Source organism: Ixodes scapularis, unplaced genomic scaffold, assembly GCF_016920785.2.
Source record: "Ixodes scapularis isolate PalLabHiFi unplaced genomic scaffold, ASM1692078v2 PGA_scaffold3__209_contigs__length_174095766, whole genome shotgun sequence".
Taxonomy (NCBI): domain Eukaryota; kingdom Metazoa; phylum Arthropoda; class Arachnida; order Ixodida; family Ixodidae; genus Ixodes; species Ixodes scapularis.
The window spans coordinates 18,915,270-18,929,283 of record NW_024609868.1 but is presented as its reverse complement, the minus strand read 5'-3'; the positions used below and the strand labels follow the sequence as shown (position 1 = coordinate 18,929,283).

The 14,014-nt window shown below is 49.5% G+C and overlaps 1 protein-coding gene across 2 annotated transcripts in view; it reads left to right on the top strand.

Annotated features, from left to right (window-relative positions):
* Positions 1-14,014, top strand: part of LOC8041314 (phosphatidylcholine:ceramide cholinephosphotransferase 2) — a 100,132-nt gene that overhangs the window by 27,092 nt on the left and 59,026 nt on the right. The window contains exon 1 of one of the 2 annotated variants that reach the window (XM_042292322.1): positions 9,004-9,071. The exons of the other annotated variant lie outside the window; for it this stretch is intronic. The gene's annotated coding sequence lies outside the window, so the exon portion shown is untranslated. Of the gene's footprint in view, positions 1-9,003; positions 9,072-14,014 lie in introns of those variants that run through there. 2 annotated transcript variants of the gene reach the window in all.

Below are 14,014 nucleotides of genomic sequence, written 5' to 3'. Positions count from 1 at the left end.
CCCTGTAGAGTAAGAAAAAGAACAAAAAAGGAATATTCCGAGCAGCCAGAGCCAGCACGGCTGCTCAGGCCGCTCTGGCCAGAGCAGCTCCTCTCATCAAAGAAGACGCCGTCCGAAACCTTTGCCGAAACCGCAACGGCTCCCTTCTTATTTTTTTTTTATTCACTTTGTTACTTCATTTTGTTGTTGGGTTCGACTGCTCCCTTTTCTGTGACGATGCCGTTCCGTAAACATACGTTTGGCAATTTTTTTTATTTTTTTTTTTTTTTTTTTTTTTTGTCACGCGATGGTGTGGTACGACCGATCAACCAATGAGTTTGTTAGAATTGTGTCACGAGGTATAAAATGGCGGATGAAATAAATATAATAAATGCAAAGAAGCGCGCAGTTCCCCCTCGGCGCTTTGTTCTTCCAGAGGCGAGCATCGCAGTGCCATGGTGTTCAACTTGTGCCGTCTTCTTGGCGCCATGAAAGACCCTCTTGAAGCAATTAATTTGCTTTAGCGCGTTGGCCTGCTCCTGGCTCCTGGGTTTTCGTGCGTGTCCCAGAGTGCGAAGCTGCGATGACAAGCTGCAAGTCCGCGCTAGATCTGCGGATGGCTACACGGGGGGGGGGGGGGGGGGGGGGGGCGTGCGGGTGTGCGGATGATTCGTGAGGTGCCCAAGAGGAAGTCGGTCAAAGTTCAGTGCCGGGGCGAAGTCTCGATACGAAGCGGTTCCCTTTTCGAAGGATCGCACGCACCTGACGCTTCTCCAACTCATGAAAATCATCCTCCGGATGCCAGAACCTACCGTGCGCCGTCATTCAGCGGGAGGCTGATATCGCAAGTAAGACAATAACTGATTGGGCGAGCCTTTGTCGGGAGGTTGTGGTAAATGCCGTCTTTAAGCATTCAGACATGATTGGTGGCGAAGGCGTGACTGTAGAACTAGACGAGAGTATGATCGGTCGGCACAAGTACCATCGCGGGTATTTAAGGCCTGGCCAGTGGGTTTTCGGGCGGTGTGGCGCGTTGCAGCGGGTGCTGCTTTCTTGTTCCCGTGGAGACCCGTGACGCTAAAACCCTGCAAGGGCTAATAGCCGAGTTGGTCCACCTGGAACAAGAATAATTACTGACTGTTGGGCTGGCTATCGCAAGCTTGCAGATGACGCTCGCTTCACGCACCTCACCGTCAACCATAAGCTTAACTTTGTCGACGCGAACACTGGTGCGCACACCAATACGGTGGATTGCACCTGGGCCCACGTCAAAAACTCTCTTCCATCTGGAAGCGCGAGAGCCACCATTTCACTGGTCACCTTGCAAAGTTCATGTTTCTTAGGAGAGAGAAGGCGCGCGGAAACACTGATAGATTCCAGTCGTTCGTCGCCGCGGCCGCCAAAATCTAGAGCCCCGACGCAGACAGGGCGAGGATTCTGACGGCCCCGGTGACTTCGAGTGATCCGCTGCGCTGAGCCCGTCACCCGCCTGCATGCATAAGACGACTTATGCGCCAACCGCTTGTCAAGTGCTCGTTATGTCAGTTATAGGTTCTGGCAGCGGTCTAAACGGCCCTTTTCAGGGCCCCATATTTTGCAAACGGAGCTGTTTTTTGAATGCCGCACCCCGTGTCTCTGTAAAAAGTTCACAGGAAAGACCCAGCAAAGGTATGTGGTCCCCAACTTGGATATCGGGTGTTATGATTCAAATAAAAATTGTTCTTGCTTATTTCGCGCCTGTGATCAAAATAAATGCCGCCGTTGCAGTCGTCAAAATCAAAAGTCAAATTGGACGTTTTTAGTGTTTATACAGTGTAAGGTTGGTCTGCCAGGATGAGGCGACACTGGTTTACACTGTAGATGAGCAATTTTGCCAGTGCAGTACGACTGCTAACCTGGGGTCTTTAACGTGCTCACGCAGTAGTGATACACGACCGCACGCCGGTACGATGCTCATCCAGATCGAAACGGGCAGGGGTGGGGCTCGAACCCAGGATCCCTGGGTTCTGCAGCGCGAGCTTTCGCTCCACGCGCGTCGAGCTGGGTGTGCGCTTCAGCCCACTCGGCCACCGATCCCCCCCGTTGCAGTCGTCCCGCGGTGCTGTTGCTCGCCCATTCGCCGTCGGCGTGCCTCAGCTTCGTCGTCTTTGCTAGCGGCGCACCGGTGAAGGCGGCCTTTGATCCGAATAAATGCCGCCGCTGCAGTCGTCCCGCGGTGTTGTTGCTTGCTCGATCGCCGTCGGCGTGTTTTAGCTTCGTCGTCTTTGCTAGCGGCGCACCGGCGGGGGCGGGTTGATCTGCCAAACCGCGTTCGGCTTTGGCTAGCAGACGGCGTTCGTAAAATGGCGTCAGCTGTTGCTAGCTTCACGCGGCGGTACCGTGCGTGCTTCTATTCATTCGGCGTTCGTTGCCATGGTGACGGCGAGGAAAGCAGACGAACTTTTTGATGCGATACCAGGTGCGTTCTAAGGCCCTTCCCGCATGCTTTTCAATGGGCGGAAGGCGAACAAAAAGAGTTCGAAATAAGGACTTAACGCAGAAGGCTGCATTTCTCTAGCGCCTCATAATTTGACGAGCCTTGCACGAAAAGCATGTTTTTTTGGCCATCCCGCGTCCTGTTTTTTTTATCCGGAACATGGGTCTAAAGTATCAAACTGCCGGTCGGCCTTTAAGAATACACCAGTAGATCTTCCTGTTTTTTTTTTTTTTTTTCTAATTTCTCCGGGTGTTGGAGTTTAGATTATGATGTTTCCTAAGCAGCTCGGCCTGCACCTAATGCTTTCTATCCCACGTCCTAATCTCTACGTGCTTCCCCTGTATGCCTGCACAGTCCGAGTGTTAGGCGCGAAACACATGTACGACGAAACCGTCCGATCCGACGTGCGGACTGCCGGAATGACCTTGGGGGGCGAGGGGATTTCGTAGCATCGGAGAGCGTTGGAAACCCTCGCCTCTGACCGTCGTATCGGACGTCGGATCGGACGGTTTGGTCGTACGTGTGTTTCGCGCTTTACTCCTCTCTGTGTGGCTAATCGAACTCCTGTTTGCGAAGTGATGTCGTATGGGCGTGTCCCTTACCGAACGGGAAATGTGGTTGAGGTAGAGCGCGGACCTGGACAAGCACTCTTTTGTTACATTTTTTTTTTTTTTTTTTTTTTTTTTTGCAGCGATTTGTTCAGTGATAGGGTATATTTCGCTATCACTTACCCTCTTTTTCGCGAACAGATATCCGCGTGCATCGCGGCAATCTCTTCTTTTCCGACAGACGTCCCCGTGCGTGCATTGCCGATTGCGTGCACACGTCTGTCTGCCTGTCTTCCCCGCAGCGCTCGTTCCGCCCGTCTTTGATGCCGTGGCTGCTGCTGCCTCCGCCATTTGGCAGGCTAGTACAAAAGGGCCGCCACTGGCGCGGGTCGTCGTCGTCGCTTGGTTCTTCTTGTTATATGCGGCGCGTGTGCAGTGTACACTGGGAGAGGAGGATAAAAGGAAGGACGCGGAATCGATGTTGCGTGTGTGCCAACAAAGCGGGCCCTCGCGAGATTCGACGACCCGGCAGCGGTCTCCTCTTCTCTGGGACGGTTCTATAGCTTCTTCCGCCCCGGCCGGCGCGGGGCCCTCGACCGAAGTGTTCAGAAGAGACCGGCCAGGCGTTGTCAGCGGGTCGGGTCGTCGCTGGGGGCTGCAACTCTTCCTCTCTTCTCGACTCGTTCGACCCGCAGCCGCGCTGCTAACGCGTCATAGGAAACACATTGGCTAGGTGGCGCTAGCTACCGCCCGTTACGCACTTCTTCCTCGTACGCCGGTCTTGTCCCTTTAATCATACAAAGAAACTGTTTGCACACTGTCCGCGAAATAGTTCTGCCATCGTGTCTGCAGCGAACAGTGTCACTGCAGCCTTAAAGGGACACTGACAGGGTATTTATGCTCGCCGAGGTTTTTAGTTGTACGTGACATGTGAGAGCTCAACTACCCAGAACAGAATTTGCGGCTTGAAATTCGGTTTCTTTCCGCCCGAAAACCGCCGATCAAGAACTGGCCGGTTCGAGTCTCGCTCACTCTCTTTTCCGCGGTCACGGGCCGTTTTCTAAGGTATCGATGCGACCACCAAATTTAATCAAAGTCGTGGGTCACTGAAGGCACACACTCAATATTAGAAATAGAAAAAAATATGAAACCCATTTTTTGTGGCTTCTAAAAAGCTGCAAATACGTTGATTGAAAAAAAAGTTCCACAGAGAACCGGAAGCATTCTGTGCGTGCGTCGCTTCGCGTATCGTGGGACTCGACTCGCGGGGACGGCGATGGCAGCGGACGACGGGCGTGGGACCTTTAGTTCAGAACTGTCGTTCGCGGTACCGGCGAATTTTGTCTGCCTTTAAAAGAGAAATTTGGGACTGATCAAAAGAATTGGTATTCATCCCGTACGACACGCCCGACCACCAAGCCGATTTGCACGAAGACGTCGCCGAGCCGTCGCTGCCTTCTCGTGGCTGAAGACATCGCTCGCACAAACGTCAAGCACGACGTGTCTACTTCGAGTTGAATATGCACGCGTACGATTTCTTTACTAGGTGCGAATGTCGCCAATGCGTGGTGCTTCCCGACTTCGACCCGGGAGTGCTTTTGCTAGAGGAAAATCGGCAGCAAACTTTCCAACTTACAGTTTATCGGCTGAATTATTACTAAGGAAAGAAATTCCCGAGGAAAGCGATGCCCCAGTAGCTCAGCGGGAAAGACGTCCGCTCCGCGCGCGTTAGGACCGGGTTCGATCCCCGTGGAACCTTTTTTTTTTTTTTTTTTTTCCAAACATTTTCCGATGTTTACATTTTTTTTTCGATTATCACTGAAGAATTAAAAAAAAAAAGAAACAAATGTTGTGGACGACACGTCGCTGAATTAAATGGTATGGGATTTCCGTTTTGACACCTGCGAACTCAATGTAATCACTTTCCACAAAATGCAAGGAGCATATAAATCAGGTAGCGTCCGCTTTCCGAGGTGCCCGTATATGTTCTACAGGAATTGCAGCCAGCCAATGGTCCCGATCCCGTTGATCTTTCGGAAACTCTGTCGCACAATGCCACTTTTTTTCGGACGCAGGACATGTGAGCCAGCTCTTCACGCAACATCTTGGGTGTATTCTTTTCGGAGCCGATCATGGTAATTCACCACGGGCTCTCACTACTCATCTCCAACTCCTCAATGTACAAAACAACTCATCTTGGAGTACAGAACAACGAGCGGAACATACATAACCGCAAAAGAATCTCGCGGCGAACAGTTCCCGTACGCCGCATGTCGTCTGCTACAAAAAGGAGAGGAAAAAAAAAAAAAAAAAACACGGTTGGGTGCAGCCACGTGACTTCCGCATCTCACTCTCTTCTCTCCACTTCTCCGACCTCCGTCGGGTTTCGGTTTCGGTTTCGAGCAGTTGCGTCTTTTGGCTTTATTAAAAAAATACGCTACTTTGTTGCAAAATATTAATTGGCTAGTCCTCCGACACCATAATAAAGCGCCTGGCAAAAAATTCAGTGTCCCTTTAAGCTGACAGTGCGGTGGAAGCTATACGTGCCCGCTGGACCAGTCGTGCGTGTATCTTTGGCCACGTGACAACGCTGCTGCCTCCATACTTATACGCGCAGAGAGCGGGTGATCAAGGGGAGGCGGTTGGTTGGGCCGGCCAGCGCGTTTCCCACTGCGCTGTCGGGTTGGGACTTGTCCACTTCGGCTTTGATGGTTAGGAAAAAAATCTTGCTCCGCTCCCCTTTACTGAAAAAAATAATAATAAAAAAAATTAAGTTTTGGTTCGCTATGTTTTTTCGCGCATTCGGTACACTCAAAAACGTTTCGTAGACTTTTTTTTTTCTTTTTTTTTTTACGTTTTCTGCGATTAGGATGTTACTACTGCTCATGCGCGGGAAATGCTGTGACACCAAAAACACGAGAGAGTGTCGTGTGGTTTTCTGATATGCCAGTGATAGAAGTGCTGCGCCAATTGGGCCAAATTGCGCCAAGGACGCAATCGTGCTACATGTAGCGTCAAATTGTAATTTTACCGAAGAATTGCTCCATGCCTGCGCCGAGATGAGATGTAGCAATAAAAAAAAAAAAAAAAAAAATTGAAGTCTTATCAGAGCGCGTGGCGGTACCGCGGTATTTTGCGCGCCGCAACTGTTACGCAAACCGAAACTGCGAGGGCGCATTCTCATCATCATCATTGAAAGGAACAACGTTAGCAACATCCGAGACCAAAGCCGCAGAGGCGAAGAACCATCCCACTAAAAAATCCATTTAAAAAAAAAAAAAAAAAGGCCGAGCTTGTGGATGTTTTTAATGTTGGCCCGCCCTGTTCCCGTGGGCTAGCTACCAGCGAAGTCAAAGCTAGCGCGAGCCCAATGCTCTGTGCATTCCTGACTCGCGGGTGGGCTCGTGCAGTGTGGGCACCGTTACGAGCTCCATGCGCGTGTTTGTAGCTTCGGCTGCGCTCGCACCGAAGCTGAAACAAAGTATAGACGCTTTGCAGCAGCTGTGCATGGACACCGCCATAACTGACCTTCAGTTTTCGTTTCCTCTTATTCCGTTTATTTCACTTTATCATTACCATAGCAGGCCAGGTTATTGCCATATTAGATTCAACTGTGTCCTTTTCTAAAGTATCGGCCTTTGTAGAGGATCGTCAACTACCGTTTCAGTTGCTCGGCATCTTGGTAAGACAAGAGAAGGTCAGCAATGGCGGCTGTAATTTGGCGCGTGTGTAAAGCGTCTATAGTTGAGTTGCACCAAACTCTGAATGTAGTGTTGGTACGTCCTTTTTGGAGCACAAAGCACTGCGCGACTGGCGCGACTGCGGTGTCTGCTCCGCGGGTGTCGCTTCTCTGCAGCGCGTCGGTGCATGCCAAGGAGCGCACTCAACGGGTTAACTCGCCGTGATCCGATCATTACGCACTTCGCCAGCACACCGAAAATGAATCGGAATTTTTGCAGCGAATATCAGATACCGCAATATTTGAAGCCCGAAAGACAACTCTTATCTGAACTAAAACATTCCACAACAGTGAGGGTCGTTAGATGCTGCTGCAGATACCTTAAAAGAAGTGCAGGCTGATAAAACTAAATATCCCGTAGCATCAGAACTCAGTGTGACATACTTAATTGTATTTTTTATCTGACGAGCAGATAAAATTTATTTTTAAAAAAATGTTTTTTTTTTGTTTACTTTGTTGAATTTTATATATCCTGTCTTAAAAAGGCGACAGGCGCTCTGTTCCAAAAATAGGGCGGGGCTTTCAATGCAGCATTATTTCATTTTCAAGTAATATGCCGGACCCTGCTGCAAAAGGGCCACTACCTCCTCCAAAACATTTTGCCTGCTACAAGGCCTGCTCCAAAAGGTCAAATGGCACTTCCATCACTGATATGCTGAAATGTTTCCAACCATCTCGCCCGCGTTTTTTTATTTTTTTTTATTTTTTATTTTTTACGTTGTTTGTAGCAATGTGTCCCAGTTCTTTCCCTTACCTTTCCTTTCTTGTTTTACTTGGGGGAGGGAGGATTTTCGAAGCACAATTTGGAAGTTTGTTTTTTGGTCTGTGTCGTCCTAACCGCCAGTACGTTTCATACAAAATGTAAAACTGCTGGCGTCCTAAGAGAAAGAGCGAAGGCGACTCAAAAGGTCACATCGGGGGGAGGTTTTTGCACGAAACCATTTCGACGTCAGACTGCCGATCTTTCCCACCCACGGAACTTTCGGACATGCATCCAACAAAAATAAAGAAAAAAAAAGGGGAAAAAAAAAAAAAGAAAAAAAAAAAAAGACGTTGTGGGATTTTACACATTTTGTGTCACCTCAAAAATGGACTGCAGCGAACGCTACGAGCCATCCTAGCCAATTCAGCGCCGATGGCCTGTCCACGTGACCTCTTGGTCGGGCGCAATGACGCGCGAAGCACCGGGTCACGTGGCACACTCACAGCGCTGGATTGGTTGCAATGGCCTGTATAGCGTCCGCCGCACTTTGTTTGCGGCGTGAGAAATGCGTGAGGGACAACTCGGGGCGGTCGGTATACCCTGTCCCCCAGACACATCGATCGCCTCGAGAGATCCAAGCCAGCCTTTGGAGCTCTCTTCTGTCTGTCGTTGATACGACGAGCAAATAGGTTCGCTCGAGAAGCCGCGAGGGAAAGAGCAGTCTTAACTGTTGTGCTTTTAAGCCACACTCACGGCCTTCGTACATCGTACAAAACACAGTGTTGGCAGTAGACATGACAATTGTCAGCGTACGCGGCTGTAGCATCTTTGCTTCATAGACATATGTGTAAGCCTCGAACATGTCGGTATACATTTTTTTTTTTATGACAATGTTACAGGACTGTTCATACAAGGAAGAGGCTCGTCTCAGTGTGTGTCTGCAGGCTGAATGTTTTGTACGATGAATGACCAGTGTGAACGCGGTTTTAGGCAGCTTCCCCCTCCCGAGCCGACAGTGGCTCGGAAGGAACAGATCGTGAAGCTGCTTCTCTCGTCGCTCGAGTGGAGGACGGACGACAGGCGCCTTATCTTTGTCAGGACGACACGCGCGCAATGTACATAGTCTAGCGGATGTATACGAAATAGCGGTTGTGCTATCACTGACGGAAGTTTTGCGGTGCAGTGAGAAAGTGTCGTTTTGCGGCCACGTTCGTTCGCACAAAAGCGATGTCAAACTTTTTTTTTTTTTTTTAGCGGGAGGCGATTGGACGCGTGTTGATTCCTGCACGTGGAGGCTGTTGAGTCAATTCTCTCGCTCAAGTCGACCGGATGTTCCTGAGTCGGCAGACTTGGCACATTGGGTTGCTTGCGGGGTGGGAAGTGAAGGAGATCTAGTTTACGGCCGGAGGTGACAGCGATGCGACGCTTAAAAAGCTTGACTTAGCTTTCACGGTGCTGGAGACCATCGCTTTTTGCGAGGGTAGCGGAGATTGAAAAATCGGTCCGCCCTTTTCTGCACCCTTTGACCTTTTTTTTTTTCTTTTTTCTCTCGCAGTTTGGAAGAAGCTGTGCCTGCTTTGCTGTCGGCTTCCCATCGCCTCCCCGTTGAATCGACGCATGATGAAGGTTCGTCGATTCATTGCGATCGAGAGGGTGAGAGGCTGTATCGACTAACCGTCGAGGCGGCTGATGTCAAGAGGGTTCTAAGTTTTCAAAAACTGGGCCTGCGACAAGTCGACATAAATCTTTTTTTCTTCTTTTTTTTTTGAAACAGTGGGTGGTTAGCTTGTGGGCTGGTCTGGTGTGTCTGCTGTAGATGAGAAATTTAGCCAGTGCGGTAGGACCGCTAGGCTGGGGATTTTGAACGTGCGTCGTGCAGTGGCGGTACATGACCCTACGCTGGTACAATGCTCATTCCATATCCAAACGGAAAGGGATGTGGATCGAACCCAGAATTCCTTAATTTTGCAACGCGAGTTGTGCTCCACTTGCTCCGAGCTGCGGTGCGCTACTTTCCTTCGAAGTAGAGTGTAGCTGTGGTCAGCATTCCCCGACTGGCTAAACGCTCCCTGTGACCTCTGTTGTGGGATTAATTCTGCTTTCATTGGCGGATATAAAAGTAATGTGAGGCTGTCGAGACATTGCGCTAACAGTGACCGACAGTGCTGAAAAATACACGCACGAAGTTGTTTTGGCACCGTTTTTAATGCAATGAATTTGAATGAGTGTTGGTTTGAAAACGCGATAACAGCAAATTGGAGACATCGCGTCAAGCTTCCACCCTGCTCTTCATGCGCATCGTCGAACTTCTCGTTCGCCACTGAGAATCCTGTTCGTGACGTCATGGGTAGGAACCATAAGAGTGCTCCGACGAAAGGTCTAGCTATAGGCCTTCTGCGCTCGAGCTTTAGACACATAGCACCCTCTCTTTGGGTAGTACAAGCTCACCTGATTCGGCCTCTCACTCAGGCACGTAGCCAGGATTTTGTTTCGGAGGGGGCCCGCCCATGACAAAATGCTGTATGAGGGGGAGGGGGGAGAGCAGGCCGCAGTAAAATGGAAGATTTTGGGGGGGGGGGGGGGGGAGGGGGAGGGGGGTTGTGGTTGTGGTTCAACCGCCAGTGTGATTGAGGCGTTATACCTCATTCACACTGGCCATTAAGATGCTATGGCGTTATGTGTGGACCTTGTCTCTTAGGTGGTATTGGCCCAATCCCAAATCTCTGTCCGTTTCATTCTGGATGAGCGTCGTATACCGGCTTCTGCTCGTGTACCTCTCGTTGAAGACCCCGAGGCTCGCAGTCGCGTACTGCACCACCTAAGTTTCTCTCATGCAGCGGAAACACCAGGCGCCAATTAGTGCTGACTAACTGTATAATTAAACAAATGACACGAGAGAGTTAAAGGAACCGGAAAATCTTCTTTTTAAATCCGTTTGAGACCGGCCTACAACACGCGATATCCAGTTTCCTACGGTGTAGCATCGCCTCCTGAAAACGTGTAGTAGATTAAATTTTTAATAGAATGCAGAGGGGCCGACTTAGCCGTTGCGTGTGTCGTCAAAGTGGCGGCACTTAAAACTTCCCAAAATTATAAGTAATAAAAAAAAAAATCTTCCAATGTGTTGTGGGTATGATCTTTCTGGAACAAAATAAAGTATTTCGTTTCCGTCATAAAGTCTCTGCCGCAAAATAACCGTATTCGTCTGGGGAAATTAGTCGAAATTCAAAGTTGCAGTCAGCCGAGTCCAATAATCCGTAATCTCCCGATGTATACTGGCCTATGTTACGAAATGAGATACGGGAGTTTTAGTGTAACGATTTTGGACATTCGGATAGCGATACCGGGTAGTCTGCCGGCACCTTTGCGCATGCATCGTCGTATCGTTACCAGGTACCATTAGAGAGTTTTAGGAAACCGTTCTTAAAATACGGTACGATGCGCTGTCCGGTACGAACTGCGCATGCGCTACAGCAGAAGGCTCGCACATGCGCAGTTGGTACCGGACGGCCCATTGTTCCGTATTGAATGTACAAAAACGGTTCCCTGAAACTCCCTAATATCGAACCGCAAAAACGATGTGTTAATCCTGTTTATAGTATCGTGCCTGCTTCAAAATACCTCCCTATAATCTGGCGCATGCGCAGCGGCTTTCGCAGTATCGGATATCGCGGCCAGAGTATAAAGAAAAGAAATGAAAACGACCCGCTGTCGGCGCGCTTTTCTGCCGAGCGAGCCAGACGTGGTTTGCCGTGAGTGAGGGCGTGCCTTCCAGCCTGATTAAACAAATAGCAGCCCGCCCGACGGCCGGAGATTCTCCAGAGCACGTCGGCGCAACCCATTCCACGAGCCGTCGGGAGTTCTTATAAATAAGTTCCGCCGCGGAACTCGAACCCCGCGGCACGTTTTTGAAACTGATACTCCTTCTGAGACTACACTTCGTTCCAGCTCAACTTGGAAAACGACGCGAGTCGCGGCTCCGCTGAGCCAATTGGAGCGTTCGAACGAGGCACGTGCCAACGTATCCGTTGGCGCGCACTCCCCCTGTGTCACGTGGCTCGCTCCACTCCTCTGATTGGCTCACGAGGGGCCGAGGGTGTAATGCTCGCTTTTGGCCAAGTTGTGCCGAAACGGACAGACGAAACGGACAGCGTAAAAAACGCAGGGTGTGGCGAGACCCTCGCCTCTCATTTACAATACAACGCAATCTTTGTGTTTGCTTCTTAGAATACAGTTCAAATGGAAATCCCACATAAGCTAATACTGGCTTGTGGGTGGGACGCGACAGATTCCTCCGCATTTTTTGTTTTTATTAGAGAATACGAATGCTTGCACTAGAGCGCGTCATGGAAGATAAATGGAGTTTCTTTCCATCTCCAGAAAAAAATGTAGTCATTAAACAGGATAATGATTGTAGCTAGGTTCTTTAGGGTTAAATCAAGAGTTCGTATACTTATACTAAAAGAAAAAAAAAAGAATACCTAGTTAAAGAAATGGAAGGAAGGGGAACGCAGGGGTGGAACTCACGAAATGTACTTTGGAGCAGCCACGGGAGCAGCTGAAACAGCTGTTTTGGAGCAGGTTGGGAGCAGCTAAAACTACATTTCGGAGCAGGTTAGGAGCAGCTCAGATTAGTTTTCATTACATTTCAGCTGGAGTTTTAGTCAAGCACGGGAGCAATTTCAATTGTGCTTAGCAGCACATATGAACACGAGTGCACGGTTAGGGACCTCGTTAGATCGGATGACATTGTGAAGGATGCGAAAACTTGAAACTGTGTGAGCCTTAATGAGAACCAACAGGGAATAACCACATGTTTCTGAAGATAGCGCCCTTGATATCTTCTGACTGGCTTTCAGCAGCTCAGAATGCAAAGCAGCATTGCTTATCGCAAAACCCACACGTGCTCGACATAGTAATTATACGTGTGAACCACGTGACGTGCTTAAGCAACGGGCGTGCAGGTGCGCGAAGGAACAGGTAAACAAATTTTGAGTTTATCCTATTGGGCAACTCAATATCGAAGCAGCAGACTACGATTAACGGAGTTATCGTATTCGAAGCAATAAGGAACAAGGTTAAAGTACGCCGAGCAGATCTACCGCTTGCGTGAGAGCTGCTGGCCGGCAAGGTTTCGGATTGGGCCGCGTTTCAGAAGTTATCAAATCACGATTTTTCTTGCGGGAATGCGGTTCCAGCTTCTAACAATGAAGTACTAAAAGGAATCTTTTGCCCATTTGTTTTTAACTGGCTGACGTCCGGATCCCGGGCCGCAGAGCCCGAGGCAATCTGACGCTTAACGGCTCGACCTCACTTCGGCCGACTTGCTTAGCCGCTTATGGTTGAAGAGTAGTAGCAGGTGATGTAGTGCTTGAAATCAGACCTCCGATTTCTTTCGCGCGCTTCAAGATTCGGGGTACACAGGGAGAATAAAGAGATAAAATTATTGCAAGGTCGACCCAGCTAAACGCGCTCATTGTTGCCAATCGAGTCGATAGAAACCGAAACCAAAACAAAATACTATTTTTTTTTTTTTGGCGCACGTTTTGCGATTTGGTGCATAATGGCGCCAGGTATTGGTTGTGGCGCAATTTCCGCAACATGGCGCAGGATGGCGCAGACAAATGCGTATGGCGCAAAATGGCGCAAATGGCGCAGCCGTTCCACCCCTGGGAACGCAACAGACACCATGTCTTGGAACAACCCTGCACAGCAGCGGGTCTCGTGTCTGGAGCTGTCGTTGTCGGGCCCCGGTTGTGGCTGCAGAAGTCAGGAGCGGGAGCAGCTTGCTTCCGTCGATGACCCAAGAGTCACCGTACCACGTGCTCTCGCAGTAGGAAACCAGGCAGCGTAGCTTTCTACGAGCTGCCCTCGCTGGGACAAGGCTGCTGGTCAGACAGCAGGAGCGAGCAGCGGATTGCCCTGGCCGATGGTGTCTTTCGGGACCCGGCACGTTCTCGCGGCCAGTCATTCGCACGCTCTCCGTGCACGCACTCCCCTTCTTCTCTTCTTCGTCGTCTTCCCTTGTCCCTCCGAGCCGGTTCATGGGTTGACACACCCTTCTTCTTTTGCACAGTAAGTCACATCATCAGAATGATATGGATATGTTGATTTTGGCATTACTGACGCCACTTCGTTAACTACAATTAAACTTATCGAAGCGACGAGGGTAGAAAGTTGGGCGAATTGGTGATTCATAATGATTAAAAAGCACGACAGGACGACGGACGCAGATGGAGACACAGACACAGCGCTTTTTAATGTCCTGTCGCGCTTTTTAATCATTATCGAAGCGAATAAATTTTCTAGAGGTGTGTTTTTTTGGTTTTTTTTTAACTTTGTCTAGGTATCCACGTTTTCGACAGCCTTTCATTATTTTTGTTCGGGGGGATTTTATCTCGAGCCACTCTTCGGGCAATTCATTAAAAAAAATCTTGGGTACGTAATAATTTCTCGTGGCCTTTCCATATTTGGTATAAACAAGTGGTTCAGTAAATTTTCTATTCAGTCTTAACGTTCTTTCCCTTTGGCTTTTTTGGCTTTATGTGGCCTACCGAGCATGAGGTGAA